The following is a 15,862-nucleotide window of genomic DNA, read 5'->3' as shown; positions in this document are numbered from 1 at the left end:
AGTTTCCAAGTAAACTGTAATGTGTTAAGTTGTTGTTTAGCCAAATGGGAACTGAAGTTGGGCTTTTCAAGCCAGAATAGCAGAAAACTAGAGGAGCTTTCTGCAGCTGATTCTGCCACCTGGTGGCAGGAGCCACACATTACAGTCAGATGGCATAAAGCAAGAGGTGAAGATGTTTACATCTCAACCTAAAGGAAATCAGACGAACAGTCAGGAACGTCATTTCTTGTAAAGAAAGATGTGATAAATGTATTTTATACCACAGATGTATTTTTAATAGTTTGCTCTGACATTGTAGCTTTCATGATTACATAATTATGTTTTATCTTTAGGGGTCTGTGCTTGTGTGTTTTAAATAAGTACTTTTAGGGTATTTATAGTTCCCATATCAACTGCATAAAATAAACTATTCATGAAATAAAGTCTGAAACATAATGAATCTTCATGTTTTCCAGGTAAAAGATGGCAGAGAAACAGGAAGAGGATTTCGGTAAGTGATCAGAAGCAGAAATGAAGAATCTTAAAGGAACAAACTGACCAATCACAGCCTGTGTTGCTGCCATGTGATGAAGCTCAGCCTCAGTGTCTTTATTGTTTTCATGCTTCCTGTTCAGTGAAGCTCTGGTGAAACTAAAAGGAACCAAATTGAAGAACAGGCCAGCAGCTCTGATACTTCAGGAATATTTACTATATACACTGATTAACTTACCCAGTAATCACATCATTTATTAATAATGTATCTCAGACATTCTGTATCTTTTATTCCATCACTTGGTGTCAGATATGCTTAAGTTTAGAGATGGAGATGAAGAAAGAAAAGTGATGAAAATGTTAATCAGTCAATATTTTCATCACAATATTCACCAATAATATCATAATTTCCTTTTTTCCTAAAATAGTGCAGCTCCATATTTAGAAGGTGTTTCTTTTATTGTTCTTCCTGCAGTGAGGAAAGAAAGTGATGAACCAGAAGCTTCATTTGGTCTCATGTAGACAGAATCAGTGGTCGTCACTCAGATATGAGGCAGAAACACAACAGGTTTAGACCTGAGGAGCTGATCAACAGACTCTGAATCCCTGGATGGAGCAACATGAATAGTTGATCTTCATCACGTTTTTCTCAGTTTGAATTAATTATGTTTCTGATTTCTGCCTGCAGAGAAAAAACTTTTCAAGGTTCGCCCTGAGTTTGTGAAGAGAGTTTCTGAGGAAAACCTGATTCAGCTCCTCGACGACCTGGAAACAGATGGTGTCTTTAATCTTTCGGAGAAACGGGCGATATTTGAAGGGAACCCAGTGACCACAAACAAGGCCCGGGAGACCATAGATGCTGTGAGGACGAAAGGACAGAGAGCCAGTAGATTGATGATCAAACGTCTTCTCAACATAGATCCTACCCTGTCCAACCAGCTGAGTTTGTCCTCCGACTCCTCTGATTTAGGTTAGTCCCTTCACCAATCATGACTGGGTGGAAGTGAACTCATCCAACAGTGACTAATTATAACAAAAATAAATGGAGCATTATGGTTGCACTCCACCTGCTGGGCTGTAGGTCAGAAACTATAGAAAAGTTTTCCTGTAGATTGGCAGGAGGCGACTCTTAGTGTGAAAACACTTTGAATGTTCAGCATGATGTTTGTAGTCCAGTCAATTTATTAACAAGCAAAGCTGTACCATAAAGCTCCATGACTCGTTTTCTTCATGATTTGAATGTTTCATGTTTCTTCTGAATGAAATCCTCCTCATGGTCTATAATTTGAATGAGTTCTTTGTTTAAACATCCTGATAAAGAAACAATCAAATTAAAATTCAATCAATTGAGTCTTCATTTTTTCAAGTGTTTCATCTTGTGTTTTTATCTCTTTGTTCAGATTTTGATGATCGATGTCAACATAACCTCAAAGAGTCTCTAAAGAACACATTCCAATCTATCTGTGAAGGCATTGCAATACGTGGAGAGAAAACCTCTCTGAATGATATTTACACAGAGCTCTACATCTTAGAAGGAGGAACTGCAGGGGTCAACCAGGAACATGAGGTCAGACAGATTGAAACAGCATCCTGTAATCAAGGAACAAAAATACACCTGGAAGACATCTTTAAATCCAACCCTGGTAGAAAGCAACGGATCAGAACAGTGCTGACCATGGGAGTAGCTGGCATTGGAAAAACACTGTTAACACAGAAGTTCACTCTGGACTGGGCTGAAGGCAGAACCAACCAGAACATAGACTTCATATTTCCATTCACTTTCAGAGAGCTGAATAACTTGAGAGAAGAAACTTTCAGCTTGGTGGAACTTATTCATCACTTCTTTGATCAAATTAGAGACGCAGAAATCCGCAGCTTTAAAAAGTTTCAGGTTCTGTTCATCTTTGATGGTCTGGATGAAAGTCGACTTCCTCTGGACTTCAAGAAGAATCCAGTCCTGACTAATCCGTCAAAGTCCACCTCACTGCATGTTCTGCTGACAAACCTCATCACTGGGAAACTGCTTCCCTCTGCTCTCCTCTGGATAACCACACGACCTGCAGCAGCCAGTTTGATCCCAGATAACTCTATTGACAGGGCCATAGAGGTCAGAGGGTTCACTGACCCCCAGAAGGAGGAGTACTTCAGGAAGAGATTCAGAGATGAAGAGGAGAAGGCCAGCAGGGTTATCTCCCACATCCAGAAATCAAAAAGTCTCCACATCATGTGTCACATCCCAGTTTTCTGCTGGATCACTGCTAAAGTTCTGGAGCAAATGATGAAGACCAGAGAGGGAGGAGAGCTGCCCAAGACCCTGACTGAGATGTATATAGAGTTCCTGCTGCTTCAGTTCACAATCAAGGAGGAAAAGTATAAAGAAGGAGCTGAAGAAGCTCTAGAGAACAAGAAGCTGATTGAGTCTCTAGGTAGTCTGGCTTTAGATCAGCTGCTGGAGGGAAACCTGATCTTCTATGACAAAGACCTCAAACGGTGCGGCATCAACATCAAATATGCTGCGTTGTTCTCAGGAGTTTTTACTCAGATGTTTAAAAAGGAGAGAGGAACGCGCAACATCTCCGTCTACTCCTTTGTTCATCTGAGCATCCGGGAGTTTCTGGCTGCCGTCTACATGCTCCACTGCTTCACCAGCAGGAGGTCAGAGGTGATCAAGATGTTCCTGGGAGAAAAATACAAAAACACTTCTCTAGATGAGTTCATGAAGAAAGTGATGAAGAAATCGATCCGCAATAAAAATGGCCACCTGGACCTGTTTGCCCGCTTCCTTCATGGTCTCACTGTGGAGTCCAACCAGAGACTCTTAGAGGATCTGCTGGGTCAGACAGAGAACAGTACAGGAACCAGGAAGGGAATGTTAAACAAAATAAAGAAAATATTCACTGGTTGTAACTCTTATGACAGAATCTCTCATGACAGAATCATCTCCAACCTGAAGGAGATGAACACTGATGATATCTCTCCTGACAGAAGCATCAACATCTTCTACTGTCTGGTGGAGATGAACGACGTCTCATTTTATCAGGAGATCCAACAGCTGCTGGATTCAGGGAAGAAGCTCTCAGAGACTGACTGTTCAGCTCTGGCCTTCATGCTGCAGATGTCAGAGGTTCTGGATGAGTTGGACCTGGAGAAGTACAAGACATCAGATGGTGGACGACTGAGACTGGTTCCAGCTGTGAGGAACTGCAGAAAGGCTCGGTGAGTCCAGATGTTTTCATTGTGTGAATGCTGACTCAGCACTATTGTCCTCCTGTTTCTTCTTCTTCCTTCAAGTTGATTCTGGATGTTTTTTTACCTTTAACCACTTCCTTCATCCTCTGGATGATTTCAGCCATTCAAACATCTAAACATTCAGTTCATCAAGGACAGCTGCAGCTTCGGGTTTTTAGACATTTTGATCTTTTTAAAATATTTAACCTTTTATCAGTTTTCAGGTTGAAATGAATAGAAAACACTGAACTCTAGAAAATGTTTGTTTTCTCCAAGATCCAATCAGCCAGAGAGACGTTTTAAACTTTAATCTCCTCTTCACTCATTGAGCTGCTGCTCCATAATTCACCTTTTAGGATCTTTGACTGTTTTTATAAAATAATTGTTTAGATTTGATGGAAATTTGGACCATTAAAATAAACCATTGCATTAATTATAAACTTTGTGAACAGTGTTGATCATCTTCATCCCGTCATCATCCTCACCTCTTCCTCCTCCCACTAGTTTCCTCTGAGTTTGTAACCGAGACCAAAATGTGGTGATTGTTGTCTGGTTCCAGAAAAAGTCCTGGTTTCTGTCAGATCCTCCCAAAGCTCTGAGAATCTGCTTCCAGAGCTGGAACCATTTTCCTCATCAGCTCTTCATCTGACGCCTTTGTTGAAGCTGTCCTCCATGAAGACCTGCAGAGACATGAGCTTCACCTCTTTAGACGTCCCAGCCTCTGCAGTTCCTGGGGAACTTTCACTACATCACCACGAAGATGGTGCTGGACCCACATGCTCCGTCTCCTCCAGGGGTTTTGCTCTTCAGCTCTTTAGGAGTTTAGCAACAATTTCTTCTGACGTCCAAACCTTTGTTCCTCTGAGACGATGGACAGACCACTGCAGAGACATGAGCTTCACCTCTTTAGACATCCCAGCCTCTTTAGTTCCTGGAGAACTTTCACTGCTTCACCCACAACTGGGAGCATTATGTGTCTGGTCTGCTCCCAGTTTCCTCTGCGGCATTGTGATGGACCGAGTTAAAACAGGAGGAGTCACAGGATATTAATTAGAAAAATAGGGTTTTTTATTTTAACCCAAAGATTACAAAAGGACAAAAAGATGAACTGAGCTCACAAAAGAGGCCAAAGAAACAAAACTGAACTCAGGCAAAAAAGTAAACAAACTGGCTGCACAAACAAACATAACTGACCTAACAAAGAGATGAAACACAGGGGTTTATATACTGGCTGATCAGACCAATTAAGACACAATGGGGGTAATTAAGCAGAAAACAATTACAAGCACAAAAACAAATACCAGTACAGCTAAGTTTGACTAAACTAACGACTCTCAAAATGAAAATCAAAAATATTAAAGTTTAAATACTAATATTTACTTAAATACAAAACTTATCTAAACAAAGAAACTACAAATTTCCCCTATCAGCAGGAACTAGTGGTGTAGTCCAATCAGCATTTATGCCTGCTGATCCCTGGCCCCCATCTTTTGTCTGGCCACTCCAAGGCAGGTAAGTACCAGCAAAACACAAACAAAAGGTCAGTCTCAAGCAAAAAATTTAACTTAAGTTGATACAAATGCACATGCTAACTAAATGTACTCGCCAACATAAAGAACAAATGTATCCAAATCAACTAATAAATGTTTACTGAAACTAAAGTGTTGCGTTTGAATGAAAAACAAATTGTGTATAACAGTTACCGACTTCAAAGTGTGGCCATGGATTTGGCCATCACACACTCCCCCACTTCCTGATCTTCCCTCTGGCACTGAGAAAGGTAATCAGCAGTGGTGTTGTCTTTACCGGGGATGTAGTGAACCTTAAACCGAAATGGCTGCACAGCAAGATATCATCTGGTGATTCTCCCATTTGTGTCCTTCATTCTTTCTAGCCACTGGAGGGCTCTGTGATCAGTCTGAAGTGTGAATTCTCTTCCTAGCAAATAATATTTAAATGAATCAAGGGCCCATTTAATAGCCATGGCTTCCTTCTCCACAGTTGCATATCGCCTCTCTCTTGGTAGCAGCTTGCGACTGATGTAGGCAACTGGATGTTGGTCCTCTGGTGGTCCCTGCAGAAGCACTGCCACAAGGCCTCTTTCAGAAGCATCAGTCTGCAACAAAAAGTCTTTTGCAAAATCCAGTGAATGCAAAACTGGATTCTTACTCCGAGATTGGCTAATGTCCTTAAATGATGCAATGGCATCTGCTGTCCACTGAATTTTAGTGGGACTTCTGGAGCCCGTCATGTCTGTTAAGGATGCTGCTCTAGCTGAGAATTTGGGGATGAATCTAAGGTAGAATGCAGCCTTGCCAAGAAAAGACTGCAGCTGTTTTCTGGTTTGTGGGAGCGGACAGGATGCTATTGCATTGATTTGATCAACTTGAGGTTTCAGAGTACCACCTCCAATGGTGTACCCCAGGTACTGTATTTCTGTCCTAGCAAGAGCACACTTTGCTGGATTGATAGTAAGGCCTGCTGAACGCAGCCGATGTAGGACCTCCTTTAGATGGTCAACATGCTCTTCCCAAGTTCCACTGAAAACCACAACATCATCAAGGTATGCACAGGTTAATGCTGAGAGCCCACAGAGTACCTGATCCATTAGTCTTTGAAATGTTGCTGGGCCCCATGCAGACAGATTGGCAGGACTGTGAACTCGAACAATCCCCAGGGGGTGCGAAATGCTGTCAGCTCCTGGGACTGTTTGGCGAGAGGCACCTGCCAGTAGCCCTTAGACAGATCAATAGTTGTTAAATATCTTGCTTCCCCCAGGTGCTCAATGAGGTCATCTATACGTGGCATTTGGTAAGAGTCAAATTTTGATATGGAGTTGAGGTACCTGAAGTCGATGCAAAATCTTATTTCGCCATCCTTTTTTGGAACCAACAACAGGGTCGCACCACTCACTTGTTGAAGCTTGGATGATTCCTAGAGACAGCATGAGGTCCATCTCCTCCTTCAGCTCCACCCGGAAGCGTTCGGGTATCCTGTAACTCATGCGCTTTATAACAGCGTCTGGTTTTAGAGCAATGCTGTGCTCCACCAGAGTGGTGCGGCCTGCGCACTCTTGAAATAAGTCGGAAGTAATAAGAGGTGTTACCTGAGACTGTTGCTCGCTGGTGAGATGGCTTAGGTCCAGCACAGAGGATGTTACCGAAGGCAAATAGTCATCAACTTCCTCCTCCACTCTGTGAATAAGCAACACCTCAGTTTCATTCTCCTTCCGTTGAACCCACTCCTTGAGAAGGTTAACATGGCGCATTCGACTCTCTCGCTGGAGACCTGGTGTAGAGACTTGATAGGTAGTAGGTCCAGTTTTTCTCAGTACTTCAAAGGGTCCCTGCCACTTTGCAAGCAACTTGCTGTCAGAAGTTGGCAACATTACTAGAACCTTCTGACCAGGAGCAAAACTTCTGTGGCGAGCTTTCTTGTCAAACCAAACCTTTTGGTATTTCTGAGCAGTTGCCATGTGACTCTGGGACAACTCACTCATCTGCTGCAGTTTATCCCTCATATGGAGGAGAAATGAAATAACATTGACAGGATCCTCTTTACTTTGATCTCCCTCCCATGCATCTCTCAGCAGGGTCAGAGAGCCCATCACATCATGACCATAAAGGAGCTCAAATGGGGAGAAACCAGTGGAAGCCTGAGGTATCTCCCTGTAAGCAAAAAGGAGGTATGGCAACCACTGATCCCAATCAGACCCTGTATCATTAACAAACTTACGAAGCATTTGTTTGAGGGTTTGGTGAAAACGCTCCGTCAGGCCATCTGTCTCTGGGTGGTATGGTGTTGTCCTCATGCCCAACAGCTTATAGACCTGTTTCAACAGTGTGGACATAAAGTTAGTGCCCCGATCGGTTAAAATCTCCTGTGGAAATCCAACTCTTGAGAAAAGCTGAATCAGTGAGGAAGCCACATGTTTTGCTTTAACAGTCTTTAGTGGAAAAACTTCAGGATATCTTGCCGCATAGTCTGTGATGACTAGCATGAAGCGATTTCCAGATTTACTTTTTTCCACCGGGCCAACTATGGCGTGTTAACAAAGGAGTGCATTCAGTCCAACTGTATCATCGTGATTAGTTTATTTCGCATCACATCAACTCTCAGCATCGACATTCCAGTAATCAGCGTCACCTGTGTATTTAAGCCTGACGCGCCCCGTGATGTCATCACTGGTGGCCATTTGTAGTTTTAATGTACATACCATTAACACCACATCTTCCCTCTCTAGAATCAATGGGTGGACTACCATTGATTCAACAGACCTTAGAGGATTATTCTGCCTCTGTAGCTGGAAGGTCTGTCTCTACCTAAGACTAGAAAACATTGTAAATAGAAATACTCATTTAATCATTCCTAAACTTTAGCGTAACATGTACACAAATTATTTCATTCCCTTTTACTATACATTCAATCTATCAGGTTTCACGATCCGTCTCCCAAACCTGGTTCTAGGAGTAGGTGAAAGTTCAGGAAGATTCTGCTGTGTAGGTTCTTTGGAACTCTGTTGAGCTTGTTCTGGAGCCAGGTCCCCTTCCGGTACTTCTGGCTCTGTCGAAGGCTCCATGGCAACCAAATGATGACGATTTCGCCTAATTGATCCATGCGGTCCTTCCACAATATAAGACCGTGGAGTCGAATGACTGGTAACCACACTGCAAAAACTGAAATCTTAGTAAGATTAAATATCTTAAATTAAGGAGATTTTTCTTGTTTTCTTTCTGACAAGATAATTTTTCTCACCAAGAGGGATTTATGTAAGAATATTTTTCTTATTTTAAGTGTTTTTGTACTTAATTATCTCAGTAAGATATAAAAGCTTAATGTTAAGAAAATATTACTTATTATGAGTAAATATGTGCTAGAATCTAGAATATCAATATTTACCAATCAAACTTCAAGTCTAGAACTTATTTTATATAAGTAAAAATTTCTTATTTCAAGCACAGAAAGCGAAATCACATACTTAATTAAATGTATTCAGATAATTAAAACAGACTATGTCCAAATGGAATCCTTTGTGTTATTGTCAATGAAAAATTAAAAAAAACCCAGGAACTTATATTCTTGTATAAGTTAGCAGAGTGTACAGGAAATTATAATTTAATATTTAAACGATTGACATTTAACACAACAATTTCAGAAACAATATCAGTTTATATATCAAGATAATTCTTGTCATGTTTGCATCTGCTATGGACCTTAATCTGATCTTCTTGATGCAAGATGTGGGACCTCTTACTGACATGTCATGAAATTTCTATTGATGTGTGATTTGAAATGGCTGGTATTCCACACAATGAGATTAGAATCAACAATATTGATTAGCTCAATGTCATGATAAATATTTTAACTTTTGGTTTATATTTCAAATTCTTACTTTATAAGTTACTAATATTAGTTTGAACAATATTTTATTCATCATGTTTGTAACCCCTTTTATGACATCATACAATCCACATGGGAAAGCGCCCAAAATGTCAGTGAGATAGTATTAATGTTCGATACAACAGATTTTCTTTCCGATCCAATACCGAGTAAAATTTAAGGTGGTATTGGCAATACAGATCCCATACTTTGTGCAAAAGACAATTAATTTGTTTCTTAATTAAATAAAAAATAAATGTAATCCATATCTTGGCTTCATAAAAAGAACACAATGTACTCTGATGCACTCATTTTAAACTCAGAAGTACATTGAGAACAATCTCGTTTACTATAAGCTATTTTAATTCAGCAGAAATATACAAAACATGAAAATGGAGTTGCAAACTAAAAAAAAGAAAATTAGTAAAGTAATAACCCTACTAAACACATCCTTGTTTAATTATTAAAACTACTATAAAATGACAGCTGAAATGGCTCCATGTCACTTTTTTTTATAATCTGTCAACATGTTCATTTCTGAGTGAGTGAGCGTCAGCAGCACGCTGCGCTTGGGCATTACGTCCTTACACATTACATACTCACCAGGCGGAAGAAAAAGTAGTTCCCATTAACAACGTTTCATTTCGGCAAGATCTCAATAATTTAGTTACTTTCTAACTTGCTCTTGTTAATATACATTATCTCAAATTACTAAAGTGTTGAAAGTATTGATCCTTGGATCTGACAATAGATTTTAAAGAATTAAGTTCTGGTATCGGAAGAATCGATATTTCAGTATCAATCCGCACATCACTAACGGCAACGCCAGAGATCATTTAACTGCCCTGATTAACGGTTGATTCAGTTGTAACAGCCTAACTAAGCTTTTATCTACTGTACTTTTATAAGATTTTCTTTTGGCAAATTCTCTAATCTCGGTTGGACATGGATGAAGATGGAGGACTTTTTTACGTGTATAGACCCTACAGCTGCTGTAGTCAGAGGTAAGTTTAAAGTTGTCTGTCTTTCTAAGATAAGCTAACTGAAGCTAGTTAGCATGTCGTGATATGCCAATTTTCATCCGCGGTTAAAGAGCCGCTCTTGTGAATATGAGCTTTGAACAGTTATTAACCACAATAGCTGTGGCTTAAAAATATCGACACGAGTTCTTGGTAGCTTCCGTTTTTTAACATAGCTAATATGGCTTCTCATTCGTAGCTTATGATTCGGGAAATGGTTAAAGGGCAATTCCGCCTAGTATTTCACTAACTGAGGGTGTTTGATGTGCTGTAATTTAAAAACTTAAATGCAATGAGTCTAAAAGCCTAGGTTAGATATTCCACACTGTTACCAGGATATTTTAAACACTATTTTTGATTGGTGAATTTAAGTAGTCCTAGTTTGATTTAATTAAAATGACTTTCTTGCCATCTTGAATTCATGTAATATTGTAATTGAGCACATAAACTAAAATAAGACTTGTTTTATTTTTCAAGTAAACCAAACTGTTGCCATGGTGAAGCCTATGCCAGACACATCTCCAATCACGTATTGCACCATCTACAAGAAACTTTGGGAATTGCAAGTGACGGCATCCTTCACATTCTTGAGGTAAGAAATTTATGATACTGATTCATCATTACACTGATTAGACCCTAAAACGTGGTTTGTTTTGTGATTGTTTTTCTGTCTGTGCTCCAATTAGCAGATGACCCAACAACTTCAAACAAGACCACTTTTCAGCTCTGTGGTGATCGTGAAACCAACTTTCTACTGGCCATTGGAACCATGCCTGCCCTGATCTTCTGAAAGGAGGACATCATAGCTACTACACCTTTCAGCATCCGTGTGTCTGTGGCCACTTCTCTCTGTGCTGCTGACAGATGTCTTGAGAACGCCGTCCGTAACTGAGGCAAGACTTCCACATATAAAAGGCTATGGCTTATTGGAAGAAGTTCATTGCGGAGGAAGCTCCTATTGTTGACATCTAATCCCAAGATTTTTTTTTTGCTTTGGACAATTTGGTTTGCTTGACTCTTAGTGCAGCAGATGTGTCAGATCGTCATTGTTCTGTCATTTTACAGGATTGTTTCAGAATCAGATGCCCATCCAGACTTTAAATTCTGACCAGTAGTCATGTTTTATTGTGTTTATGTGAAACTTAAACGTAATAAAGATGTTAAAAGTAATTGAACTTATGTCTTCATTTCAGCAAGCCAATAACATCTCTTGTTCCAGTATTCACAGGATCAATTTTTGGATTTTTGTCTTAGCATAAGAACCTTGAGTAAAGCTGTGACAAAATATATATTTTAATCCTATGCAACAATAAAAATAAACTAGATTTAGGTATACACTGCAAAAAGTCCCCTTTCAAAAACAAGAAAAAAAAAGTACAAAAATAGGGTATAATTTTCTTAAAATAAGAAAAATTATCTGCCAACAGAACAAGAAAATTTATCTTGTCAAGATTTTCCAAAACAAGAAAAAATATCTAACCAAGATAAACCTACAAATATCTTAAAATTAGTGTATTTGTACTTAAAACAAGCCAATTTTACTAATACAAATAGAATATATGAGATTTATTTTCTTAATACATAGAACATTTTTCTTAAAATAAGAAAATTTTACGCTATTTTAAGAAATTCAGTGTCAAGTAACATTTTCTTTACTTGAGATAATTTTTCTTAAAATAAGATAATATATCTTACTCGTATAAGTAAAATTGGCTTGTTTTAAGTAAAAATACACTAATTTTAAGATATTGTAGGTTTATCTTGGTAAGATATTTTTTCTTGTTTTAGAAAATCTTGACAAGATAAATTTTCTTGTTCTGTTGGCAGATAATTTTTCTTATTTTAAGAAAATTATACCCTATTTTTGTACTTTTTTTTCTTGTTTTTGAAAGGGGACTTTTTGCAGTGACTGCTCCACTTGTGCCTTGGACTTTAATCCACACACCTTGTCCTGGAGTGAGTTTGCTAAGAACTCTTGCTCTGTGGCGTAAATCATATCTCTCTGCATCTTGTGTCCTCTCTTTCTCTTTTTGAGCAACCATCCTACTATTCGGAAGAACTGGTGTCAATAAAGATGGAAGTGTTGGCACCGTCGTGCGAAGTCTTCTTCCCATAAGAAGCTCTGCTGGGCTTTATCCATTCCAAAGTGGTGTTGCTCTATAGGCGAGTAAGGCGAGATATGGATCAGCTGCTTTCTTCAACAAGTTTTCACCGTTTTAACAGCATGCTCAGCTTCCCCGTTACTTTGTGGGTATCTGGGGCTACTTGTAATATGGCGAAATCCATATAACTTTGCAAATGTAGCAAAAGCAGCACATGAAAACTGGGGACCGTTATCTGTGATCAATACTTCGGGAATACCATGACGTGCAAACACAGATTTCAAGTGGGGAATCACATCTGCTGATCTTGTGGGACTTAATTGAGCAATTTCCACAAATCTTGATGCATAGTCCACAACCAGAATATACGTTTTCCCTTGCAAAGTAAACAGATCAGCCCCAAGTTTTTGCCATGGTCTGTCTGGATACTGTGATGGCATCAGTGGCTCAATATGATTTACTTTCTCTCTGTTACAGGTGTGACACTTTAGAACCAGCTCTTTTAGCTGCTGGCTCAGTCCAGGCCACCACACTGACTGCTGCGCTCGTTCTTGACATTTCACCACTCCCTGATGTCCTTCATGTAGTTTCATGAGCACATCATTTCTCATAGTGGAAGGAATAACAAGTCTTTCTCCTTTTAACAAAAGACCATCCTTCACTGTAAGAAATGCCTTTTCAGCCCAGTACAGTCCAAGTGCTGGTTCACTGTTGTAGTGTGTAGGCCATCCTCCTTCACATAGCTGCATCACCCGCACGCATATGCTATCCCTTTTCAGCTCCTCTCTCAGCTCTTCAAGGTAGCTAGTGCTTGCAGGTAAGTTTTGTATCACACTGTCCACATAAATATTTGAGTCTTCAACCAACTTCGTTTCTGTTTCTGTTAAGTTTTCTGTCATGGGGGTACATGACAGAGTGTCAGCTGTCCCCAGATGTTTCCCTGCCACATATGAGATGGAATAGGAATATCTCATAAGACGCATTCTAAAACGCTGAATGCGCGGTGGAAGGGCATCCAACCTCTGAGAACCCAACAGACTCACAAGTGGTTTATGATCAGTCTCCATTTGGAAATGTTTGCCAATAAGATAATTACTGAACCTTTCACAAGCCCAGGTAAAACTCAAAGCTTATTTTTCCACTTGTGCATATCTCTGCTCAGTCTGTGTTAATGCTCGTGACACATATGCAACAGGTCTCCATTCTTGACCCCATTTTTGAAGCAGCACACTCCCCAGACCATAAGCTGATGCATCTGCTGAAACTTTGCATTCCCTGTTTGTGTCGTACATAGTTAACACTGGCGGAGATGAAAGCATCTCTTTCAGATCTTGAAATGCTTTGGCCTGATCAACTCCCCATATCAAACAGTTTTTCTTTGACAAATGATCCTTCAAAGGTTTGTCTCGCTCTGATAACCGTGGAATAAACTTCCCCAGCTGGTTAACCATTCCAAGGAAGCTTCTTAACTCACTCACATCTCTTGGTTCTTTCATCTTTCTCACAGCTTCTGTTTTATTTGGATCCGGGCTAACTCCATTTGCAGAGATAACGTGGCCCAAAAATGTTACGGTGTGTTTTGAAAGATCACATTTATTGATGTTCAGTGTAATATCAGCGTCTTGAATCTTTTCAAGAATGATATGCAGATGAGCATCATGCTCCTTTTGTGTTCTCCCCCACACTAACACATCATCCATATGGCATACTACCCCATCTAGCCCCTCTGTGACCTCTGTTACCATTCTGTTTTGGAAATGCTCAGGGGCAGACGCTATACCAAAGGGTAGCCGCTTGAAATAATAACGACCAAAAGGAGTAATAAAGGTTGTGTATTTTGCTGTTTCCTCAGTTAAAGGTATTTGCCAAAAGCCCATATTAGCATCTAATTTACTGAAGATTTTAGCTCCTCCCAGTTTACCGAGTGTTTCATCTACAGACGGAAGAATATACTTCTCTCTACACACAGACTCATTCAGCTTTGTGAGATCGACGCATATGCGTACAGCACCTGTCTTTTTGGGAACAACCACCATTCCTGAACACCATTCAGTTGGCTCCTCAATTCTGCTGATCACACCCAAACTTTCCATGCGGGACAGTTCTTGCTTGACTTTGTCCATCAAAGGAAGTGGAATCCTTCTGGGTGTTTTTAATGAGAATGGTTGAGCTCCTGGTTTCAGTTTGATGGCATAAGGCTGTCTCACTTCTCCCAGACTACTACAGAGCTTTGGATAGCTAGCTTTCATTGTTTCAGCAGTTATCTCATTTAATCTAGCTACAAGCTCCAGTTTCTGAATGGCTGGCCTGCCCAAAAGTGCAGTCTGCAGATGTTTTATAATATACACTGTCAGGTTTAACCCCTGACATAAGTATATAACTCTGCAAAAGAAACACGGAGACAGAGATTAGAATTCAACTCGCTGCGAGGAGAGGTGTTCGGAGATGCAACCAGTCACATGCCCCAAACAAACTCTGGCTTGCATTCCGCTCTCCCCGCTTTTTATTTGGAAAAACCCTGGTTACAGATGATTTCTAAAGGTGGGGGAGGAAACAGGCTGAAACTGGTTTACAGTATGCATTCCTCTTCCTTCTCCAGATGCCCCCAACTGGCCTTCTTCTCCTTATAAGGTAATGGTCAGCATGCATTGTTGACACCAGCAACTCTGTCTGCTGGCGTCCTGGAAGGGGGGTGGTTTTACAATCCACATGAAACAAATATGTGACACAAGTTTCTACTAAATCCACACACTATTCATAAACAGAAGAGATACTTTTATAGATAACTACATTATTTAGAATGAAAACTAATAAGTAGAAAAAGATAATATAACATTTATCCAACATTTCCCTCCTGTTTATCATAAAAGTATCTATTCTCAAATCACTTAGTGTCCTCTTCTGTTTCAGATTTTCAAACACCAGTTCACTATAAGTACTTTTATTTACACTCAGAGGAGAAAAAGGGTCAACAGTTATTGTTTACATCTAGCTCTTAAAAGTCATTAGGATCAGGATACAAGTCTGGCAGATGCAGTGACAGTTCTTCTCCATCAGGGTCCGCTGCATCTTCTTCTTCCAGTGCTTCGTCATCCAATGGCAACAGTGCATAAAGCTGCTTTTCCATAGGAGTTATTGCTGTTGTGATCAATCTATTTAGAAGTGCTCTTATACAAGGAATGCAACAACATCCACACATTGTTAAGATTGCTGCAAAGACAGCTATGGAAATTAGGACTGAGGCTACCAAGTCTTTGTATTTTCCAAACATATTTGCCCATGCATCCCACATCTCAGTGTCCACTCCTGAATGGTCTTTCCTTTTCTTATTCAGGCTTCTCAGGCCATCAATAGCCTTGGTCAAGGTACCATCTGCCGCTGTGTTGTTTGGAATTAGAACACAACATTCAACTCCGAAGAGACTGCAGACGCCTCCTTTCTCAGCTAACAACATGTCAACCGCAATCCTGTTCTGGAAAGCCATGAGGGAGGTAGCAGACAACTGAGCGTGTACGGCCTCAAATCCTTCCTGAGTTTTGTTGCCTAACCTCTGAACATTGTAGTGGATGTAGTTGATTCTGTCTACATTCTTGTTTGGTGTTATAGGAAAAAGCGCTGAGATTATCGGTATATTTTCAAAACCTGCTGCAACCTGATCAACTA

General features: G+C 40.0%; 1 long non-coding RNA gene and 1 pseudogene across 3 annotated transcripts in view; both read left to right on the top strand.

Annotated features, from left to right (window-relative positions):
• The first annotated feature begins 447 nt into the window (after window positions 1–447).
• The window catches only part of LOC145550271 (NACHT, LRR and PYD domains-containing protein 3-like), a 35,651-nt pseudogene continuing 20,236 nt past the window's right edge, over window positions 448–15,862 (top strand). The window contains exons 1-3 of the transcript XR_014086180.1: window positions 448–490; window positions 1,160–1,441; window positions 1,872–3,687. The product of XR_014086180.1 is annotated as an NACHT, LRR and PYD domains-containing protein 3-like (transcript). The remainder of the gene's footprint in view (window positions 491–1,159; window positions 1,442–1,871; window positions 3,688–15,862) is intronic.
• Window positions 4,986–11,267, top strand: LOC145550280 (uncharacterized). Of its 2 annotated transcripts, XR_014086189.1 has the most exons (3): window positions 8,348–10,082; window positions 10,575–10,689; window positions 10,784–11,267. It is a non-coding gene; the product is annotated as an uncharacterized LOC145550280 (long non-coding RNA). The 2 variants fall into 2 exon arrangements; XR_014086187.1 differs by having other exon boundaries at window positions 4,986–10,689.

Source organism: Poecilia reticulata, unplaced genomic scaffold (genome assembly GCF_904066995.2).
Source record: "Poecilia reticulata unplaced genomic scaffold, P_reticulata-male-v2 Scaffold_30, whole genome shotgun sequence".
Classification (NCBI taxonomy): Eukaryota; Metazoa; Chordata; class Actinopteri; order Cyprinodontiformes; family Poeciliidae; genus Poecilia; species Poecilia reticulata.
The sequence above is the reverse complement of the archived record's forward strand: the minus strand, read 5'-3'. Positions and strand labels throughout refer to the sequence as shown.